Raw genomic sequence first — 10,085 nt, forward strand, 5'->3', positions numbered from 1 at the left:
TTTTTTTTTTCGTATTTCTATCATTTTATTTCAAAACTACTAACTCAGTGTTAGATTTTCATGGCTACCAGAAAGGAACATTTTGAAACGCAGCTGCAAAAGGATTGGTGGCATTAAAATCCTTCATGTTTGTTATTATATACCAGAAAATATGATTTGATCAAAATGGCATATAGTACTTATATCACACATCACTATTAAAATGCAATTTTAAATTAACATATAAGATAACTACATCATCAAAAGATACGGTAGTGTGTTAAGGACATGCATTTATTTATTTTAAGATTAAATTATCTCGAGCGCATGACATCTTATCTCGAGAGCACGACATATTATCTCGAGCGCATGAAATCTTATTTCGAGGGCATGAAATCTTATCTCGAGCGCACGACAATCTTATGTGCACGACATCTGATCTCGAGCGCACGACATCTTATATCGAGCGCTCGACATCTTATTTCGTGCGCTCGACATCTTATCTCGTCAGCGCGATATCTTATCTATGTATATTATGGCCCTTTGTGTGTATTTAGGTCATTGATAAAAAAACATACGGACACGTAGATAATTACGGTCCCGCCAAATCAGATATTATTCAAACTTCCCACAAGTACAAGTTTATGACATCATTTGGAAAAGCAGTGAACATAACAGGAAATCCTGTCTTCAAAATTAAACAAACATTATTAATGATTTCATGTTAGAATAGCAACAAATTACAGTTCGACTGATAGTATCAACTCGCACATTGTCAGAAAAGTTATGGAATTACATGATGCATGCATTAAAGGGAAACGGGGATATTCTTTAATGTATGGCTGAAGCCTATATATTAAATCTATTTTTTGTCAGGGACTTAAATTTATTCCTTAGCGTTGTCACTAAATTTTTGCTGCCTTTTGTTTTCAGTTTGTGTTTTAAATTAATAACCTGTGAAAAGGTTATAAGCATAAACGAAACAAAAGCTAAAACGGTGGCAGTAGTATGTTTTACTGATAATCTGAATACACACAATGTGCCTAAAAATATATAGATAAGATGTCGTGCGCTCAAGATATAAAGATGTCATGCGCACGAGATAGGATGCCGTGAACTCGAGATGGGATGTCAAGCGCACGAGATAAAATGTCGAGCGCTCGAGGTAAGATGTCGACCGCTCGAGGTAAGACGTCGAGAGCACAAGATAAGATGTCGAGCGTTCGAGATAAGATGTCGTGTGCTCGAAATAAGATGTCCAGCGCTCGAGATAAGATGTCGTGTGCACGAGATAAGATATCGAGCGATTGAGATAAGATGCCGTATGCACGAGGAAATATGTCTCGCGAACGAATTAAGATGTCGTGCACACAAAATAAGATGTCGTGCGCTCGAGATAAGATGTGAAGCGCATGAGATAAGATGTCGAGCGCCTGAGGAAAGATGTTGAGCACTCGAGATAAGACGTCGTGCACACGAGATAAGATGTCGTGCTATCGAGATAAGATGTCATGCGCGCAATATAAGATATCGAGCGATCGAGATAAGATGTCGATCGCTCGAGATCATATGTCGTGTGCAAGAGGAATGATGTCGAGCGCTCGAGATACGATGTCGTGCGCACGAGATCAGATGTCGTTCGCACGAGATAAGATATCGAGCGATCGAGATAAGATGTTGTGTGCACGAGAAAAGATGTCGTGCGCACGAGATATTTTTTCTAAAAAGATATACATGCATGTCTTAAACAAACCACTGTAAAACACAAGTGTGAACGATTTAATTTAATGAAATCATATTTTATTGATACGTAATTTAAGAGGTGATATTTGATTGCATGTCATTTTTAGTAATTAAACCGTCACTAAGGAAAGAATTGATCTTCAATTAATATATTGGATTTTAAGTTATCACTTTTTTATTACTTCCTATCTAAAATGTTGAACTAAATAGACTCTAGAAAATGAAAATCAATAATATAATTGCAAACTAGACAGTATTTATAATTCATACACAATTATAAAGCAGAATACGTTATTTGAATTTAAATGACAGCATTGAATTATGCACTCTTTGAAATTGCAACACTATATTCATTTCTATTTGCGATCGAAAATGTTATTGTATATATAGTTTTAACTAAATCATTTCTCTTCTTATTGATTGTATTAGTTAACTCTCAGCCTGCTTAATTTCTAAAATGGACCATCATTCAATTTGGGCAATACCATTTATTATTTGAAGGGGTGAAAATTTACTGACTAAATAGCAAACAGTGCAGACCATGATCCGTGCAGGCTGACCAGTAGGCTAAAGGTTAAATGCACGTAAATGCCATACACTTTAAAAGGTACGACTTATATATACAAGAGTCTTAATTTCAAAAAGAAATGCGTGACCAGAATATAATCAAGTTACAAATTACCAGATTGTGTTACCTTGTTTTAAAAACACATTTCACGATAAATGAGTGTCCAGATTCGATTTCAGGCATTGTTACTTATAACAAATAGTATCATTTTTTTCTTATTTTTATCACTATTTACCCTATGTTTTACGGTCAATACATCTATACAGAATCAAAATTTGAATCGTAACTATCGGGACAATGCCTCTACCTTTGATGTTGCATTTTCCTCTTCTTTGATCGGTGTTTTCGCACACTTCGCCGTACTTGCAGTCGGGCCGGCAAGGACTCTACAATGAAAATTTCTAATAAACTCGTTCACGTTATAACACAGTGACGTTGGATCATGCAAGGCACAGGATACTAATAAATTTATTAAATATCTGTCATATGTTTACGAATCGGATAGAAATATCCGCCCCGAGGGCACATGCGCAAGCCTCCTTACCGCCCAATGCGCAGGTACCCTCAGGACGGATATTTCTATCCGATTCGTAAACACATGACTGATATTTTTCTTGCATATCGTATACATATAAGCTTTTATTGTGACAGATTGTCTTGCATACCATATTTTAAAAATGATAGAATAGATAAAGCAACAAGAAATGCATTCTTTGTAGCACTCTTTCTGATAGTAGAATATGTACACAAAGCGCGAAAAATTAACGTCCTTAAGCAGAAGTGACGTCATGACGTTGCAGTGACACACAATAACAAAGTTCGACTTTAGTTTTATCGTGTGAAGTGTAACGTAATGTTCTTACCGTAAAATAACGTTGTTGAATCGAGAAATATACTTTGTCTATAATGAACGGAGAGAAACTATCAAGGTACCCGATTTTTCGTATTTTGCATAAACAATATAAATCAATGAATGAATCGCTAGTTTTCATTAACAACGCGAGAGTCATCTTGCATGGAGGTGCCATATGAGTTTTGCCGCATGGACACAATAACCGGAAACGCCAGTCCGATGTGCAAGAAACACTTATAAAATGCGCAGATGTAACTTGTATATACAGTTCCAACCACATATTTCTTAACACATTTATTATCTCTGATTTCTCTTTTAAATTATATGAATATATGTAAGACAAAACTTTCGATGTTATATAACATTCTAAGGCGCTCTAAAAGTGGTAATAGGAACTCCTTCAATTTTCAAAATATCTTGATCAGTTTTGCATTTATCGTCATAACCATTTTTATGGGAGTTTTTCATTGTTAAATCATATTTGACACCAGAAGTGTAATAAAGGAACTGAATCCACAAGAAGAAGAGCGCAATCCCAAAAAAATAAATCCCTGTAACGGATTAAGTGGATCAGATAGGCTCTTTTTTATCGAAATTCCATGTTTACAGATGAACTGATTGTTCTGCTTCCACATATGTCTATTATCTGTGTATTTCAAACCTTTCTATTTTCCTCTCAGACATACCTCTGGCATACAAAATATGACATGTTTTCACGAAAAAAATAACTACGTAGTATTCTATAAAATGGAAACATGCCACACAATAGTCCAAGGCCGAAATGTTAGAATATTTATAATAGAAACAATAAAAGGTACGAGTAGATTTCTCGGAAGCACAGAACACCAAAAACACAGCCGTAGAGTCATGCATCGCACAGCAGGCCTGCAATAAAAAGAAACTGTAACTGAAAATATACTTTTTAGAAACATACCTTATATACGGCGATGTCCTTTGTTTCTATATAGAGACAATCTCCTCCATTTAGATGATCCTCTTTTGTGGTTGAAAACAGCTCACACATGTTGATTCTGCTCCTAAAATTCAAAGCTTGACAATGTGGACGAGCACCACATTCTTTCACACATTGTGTGACAGAGGTTCCCAGCATAAATTGAAATCTATCATCCTCTGAATGGCACGTATTTTCAAAAGTAACTGAGTAACTTATATCAAAATTTTCAATACTCACATATATCAGTGCATATGACATCTCAAAAAGCAGTAAAGGGTAAAACTTGTTCCTCATTTTTATCATTTTTTTTTAAATTTGTTATTTCTGATAAACTTAAACTAGGATTCGTTTGATATAAGCATTTATTCAGATCACAGCTCTTCAATGAATTGGAGGCAACAATTTTCTAGTTGTTATGTCAAGTTGCTTAGAGCAGATGAATATCGATAATTAAAATAAAAAATTAAATGACAATAAAATAATAAATTCTGCGGCATGAAAAATGATATTTTATTAACGTATAGAATTAAACATAAGCATTCTGTGGGAATGCAAAGCTTCAAATGGTTTAGAATAGTCACTATTGTCATAATGTTATGACCGGTGTTTCGTATCCGTATTGGCCGTTCCTATCCTAAAATATTTATGCAAGCCTTTAATCCGGAAATATCTGTAATGCTTTCACAATCCGTATTTCTAACAATGTGAAAGTGCTGAGGTGATAGCGTATATTCATATAGCTTGTCATCACCTATAACTTATTGTCTACAGTTTTAAAAATATTTTGGAGTAGGATACTGACAAACATGTCAGTGAATAGATATGTTCTACAATCGTGGCAAATATTCATGTAAGTTCCTTGTCCGAAATTCTGATTATAGGTATCTTACATGTATTAATACAGCTACCATTAATAAGCACCTGTCAACGAACTATGTTTTTATTCTTGTAAAGTATTATTAAAGTCAGATAACATAATCTAGCTAAATTTACAATTAAACTAACAAACAAAGAACACAGTTCATCTTAATATTCCTCTAACCTATTTGATGCCGGAGTGACAGATCCACTTTGTGCCTATTCATTTTGCTAAACGACCTTGCACAGAAATACCTTTCATCAAAACACCTTAATGATAAAATAACTAGTCACCAAGTACAAAGCCATATATTGGCTAAGAGACTAGACTATTTTCTCTTTTTCAATTGGGCCTTACTTTGAAAACCCATCCATCATATATTTCAGTTGTCTTTCATACACACACTATCACATCAGTTTATATGTTTTGAAAATGTTAAATCAAAAAAGTTTAATTTCATTATTAATTATGACTAAGAACAATAGGATAACTGAATGAATGCAAACTTGCTGTTTGAGGTAATGTCATCACGGTGATGCTGCGTACACCGGGTATTGCTATTTCAAATAAAAATAGCAATAAAAATAACTTTTACTTATTTTTCTTTTTGCAAATAAATATACCTTTCTAATATATTGCACAAGATATTGAATTCAGGTTTTGAGAACTAGACGGTCTATGAAGTTTGAATGTGTCTAAGGTTAATGAGGAGAAACCATTTTAAAAGTTCTAAGCCAGTGCGACCTTGACCTTGGAACTACTGAAACCATAATCTATAGGGTTAATCTATTGACCAAGGCTTATATTTCTACGAAGTTTAAAGGCACGGGACTACATATTTCATGTATATTTCAATATTTCCAATATATGCTTCTTATAAGAGGAAACCTTTCCCACACCTATCGTCATAACATCTTTTGTTATATGATTATTTAATTTCAGGGGTTTACTTGTGGCTGTGCCTGTACTTGGCATATATCTGTCTTTAGTTTCTCGGAGTGACTATTGGCATACCGCTGTAATTGTAAGTTGTAATTTCATTGTTCAAATTGTAGCGTTTTATTTCACGTTCTTTAATGACCATCAAATACTGAAAATATGCGTGATATTCAATATCATTACTCAGTACATAAACATGCAATACACAGCTCAAATATTGTTTTGAAAATTCAATACACAGTATTAATTCCCAATGATAACGTGATTCCCGTCGAAACGCGAGGACGAGTCCATTTTAAGATAACTGATAAATAACAATTCATAATGCTTGCACATTACTTGACAGTAAATATTAGTATCTGTTTCATCTTAAAAGTAACTATCCAGTTAGTTTACTGCAACAAAGCTCAGTGGATAAGCAAATCGTGAGGATGTTTTTACGGATTTATTTTGTTTTTCCTATTCGTTTTCATTTTTGTTCCCATATTTTCGTTCCTTTCTTCGTTGTTTTTTTTCATTATATGTCTTTGTATAAAATAATATTTGTCCATTATCCGCTTAAGTGAATGTATCTAACTAATATCATCTTTAATATAATGCTAAACATTTCTCGTCTGACATACCGGCTTTAGATATTTCTCTGTCGTGTTGTCACAGGGTTTCAAAGATCTGTTTCTTATGGACAGTATGCTTTACCTGTGAGCTTATTTGTAATTGGTACTAAAACTAGAAATATTAAGATTTTAACCTGTAAGAAAATGTTTGTTCCATTTTAATCTATTTATTGTCATGTTTGTAAACATCGAGTTATCGTTGGGGGCATAGTATACCATCGACGCTCATTTATGACCGATTTCTCGTTCATTTAAACATTCAGAAAGCTTAAATTTTACATAAAGTAGTGAGCGGAAATTTAAAAAGCAAGTTGCATCCTTCATGTTTAATCATGTTTTAGTAATAGCAAAAGCTGATCTTCACCCGATTTATCATTATTGAAAAGGTAAAATACACACTTTTTACGAAAAAGGCGTCGAAAAGTCGCGTTTAAGCCTTGCCCTAAATAGTTTCGATTTTGCCGTTTTTGCGGGGATTAAGTTAGCTTTGGATAATTTGAAAATTACTTTTATAACAAGCTCATTGAAACTTATACGTTGATGTAATTTTCAAATATGTTATCCGTCTGTTCGCCGAGGGAAAACTTACTTTATGCAAAAATCATGCCAAAATCGTTCTACGAAATTACTGTTTTCGAGCGGAATGACTAAGTAGTGTGTAAAACCTGTCCCATAGATTAAAAAAAACACACTAAAGTTACCATATACATTTATTTTACATAAAATGAGCGACTTCGTTTTCACTGAATTGTCTTAAACTTTCCCCGACCCCCATTTTCAAGCGCAGAATTTGTGGATCAAAATTTCACAAAGAACTCTTTGTATTTTAGGGGGAAAAAGTTAATCACAAAAGTGTTTATAACAACATAAATTTCATTTTAAGCGTGTTTTAGAGACTTTTTTTTAATTTTCTGAAAATGTTCCTGAATGTTTTTGAACAAAATAAGATTATAAAATTTCTTGACTACCGAGTTCATTTTCACGCAATGATGATATAAAAACTGGGAAGTTAAAGCGCATTTAAAACATTACGTCTGTTCCCCGCGTTTTTTCAACCAAGTTCACATTTAATTTGTCTGTTTGTAGGATTTATTTGCAGCCTTTATTGAACGGCTTGTTGCATTATTAATAGGTTATCCGGAGAATATCTTTGAACAGGAAGCGAGAATATTTGTATCGCAACTTTTTATATGCTTGCTGTTAATTTCTTTAGGTTGTAGCCAGAATTCGCTAGCAGTAAAAACGACTGTTGATTCAACTATCAACATACCCTATAAGCCAGGCGAGGAGACAGACACTCTTCCCCTGCGCCGCAAAAGGTTCACTCACCTATTTTAGATCAGGCGACACCTATGCATAAGGAATCACAACAACATATGTTACAAGTTATTACTTAATTGAATATTTGGTATCCAAGAATGTATATAGTGATTTTGGAAACATGTAGTTTTGTACTATTGCACTCGCGACGCTGAAATACTATTGTAAGATATACAGTTTGCACGATACAATGCGTGACATTTTAATGCACCGCGGTAAAAATGTCACACGTGGTATTATACATATATATTCTAAACCATTTTCAGTTTTACACGGTATTGAATTCCTTCAGTTTTCCTGGTCAACTTATCATGACATACATGATGGCTACATTATGTATTTTTAAACTAATATAGACCTTGAGTTTTCATGAGTTTAAATCTTTGTCCAAGTTCAATGAAGCCTATAATAAACACACACCATATATGCATGTGTTCGAAAAGTACTCAACTAAAAAGGCTTTGTCAATAATGATAAATGTCTAGTCTCGACTACTAAGCTGGTTGTATCAAATGACCACACATAATTGCTTAAATGGTGTCAATGGAGTTGGCTAAGTCAAAAATATAATTTCGTTGGCAATTCTATGCATGTACCGGCCATAAAACATTTTTGGGATATGATCAGAATCTCGACCTTGGGCGCTTCCCAGGCCTCATGTTCACAAAACAATTTTCGGGCTAGTTTTAATGGTACTTAAAGATTCAATTCCAGTTACGACTGATAATCCATACTTAATAATCACTTGAAAATAGTCATGAATTTAAAACCTAAATTCAAACATGCAATTCTGCTATCATATTATGATAATTCGAAGTTTCTATTTCCTTTTATATTTTCAAACATGCTGATACATAAATAATTCAGGATGTTTTCGCTAAATTATGGTAATGTGTCGGATCTCGTTTCGACGGGGATGAAAGATACATGTATGAGAACTTCCTGTATGTTTTAAAAATTGTTGAACTAAATCATTCAAGACATTTCATGAAAACTTCTATTTTATGGACACAAATTAAAACCAGGCATCGCCTTATCTTAACATCCATCTTTCAAGTTGTATTTTTTAAATGCATGAACATATTAAGGTAATTTAAAAGTATTATCGTAGCACAGTGGGTTCGAAGCTTCACATGTCGTTCGAGTCGCGTGGAGATTTAGTAACGCCATCAAAACAAAATGTTAAAGCATATGGGTATTCGAAGAACCTGCTAAAGGCAAGTAAAATGCGACAGAGTATTTAGCTGAATCTAGAGGCATCCTACATGCAGACATTTTTCGAGCCGAATCGTTAAACTATGTCATGAACTAAAAACTTATAGAATATGGCAACTGAAAATTGCGATTCCGTGTGTTAAATGTAGCCTGTTCACTATCTATATATTTACAAATGTATGTTTTGTATTAGCAGATAATTATATCACAATACACTAATCTCTATAGTGAAGGCAAAAGTAACTTAACACATATAGGTAAAAGAAACATATACACCATAAGTATGTTTTCCTTCTTGCGAACCTATAAATATTTTGAGAAAACACTTACTGTAAGATCGCAGTCCGCTGTCCGCAGTCCACGTCGAGGTAAGTTAATCTCTAGTTACGTCGAGTGAGCTTACGAGTGGCGTAGTAAGGAAAGACATGTTTTGACATTACGGTAACAAACACTGGATTTATTTTTATTCATGGCAAGCGTAGTGTGCTTTTAGCATGTACTAGGAAACACTGTTGAAAATGTAGTTTAATCGTACAGCTTGAGAGAAGAGAATCGACTGCTGCGGACATCACTGGATAAAAAACTGGGTTATTTGTTTACCTGCCTGGCAATATTAGTTACACTGCTTGTTGGTGACATGATACAGGATATACGCTGTGAAGCAAATTCATATATCAGACGAGACACGATATCATGTCTTGAAACTTCGGCTTTCATCCCGTTCCTTCCCTGTTAAATCTTTTATCTTGCACGTAGATTAAACGATCCTGCAACAAACTGCTATGTAAGAAATATTTTGATACATTTGTTTTACAATGATTTAACTTAAAACAAGATTTCAACGACCGTGTCTACCTTACGAGTTATTCCGATGTACGGCTAACTTTTGTCCAACTTCACGAGCCTAAACTAAGTAGAAGGATGAAAACGGACAAGAAAACTCTAAATTTACTCTATAGCTGGAGATTATTAATAATCTGACTTGATTCAATTACGACAGCGATGTGGCAACATTTTGTTTATTAATTAATTGATTAATA

The sequence above is a fragment of the Mercenaria mercenaria genome, chromosome 7, assembly GCF_021730395.1.
Source record: "Mercenaria mercenaria strain notata chromosome 7, MADL_Memer_1, whole genome shotgun sequence".
In the NCBI taxonomy this organism is placed as follows: domain Eukaryota; kingdom Metazoa; phylum Mollusca; class Bivalvia; order Venerida; family Veneridae; genus Mercenaria; species Mercenaria mercenaria.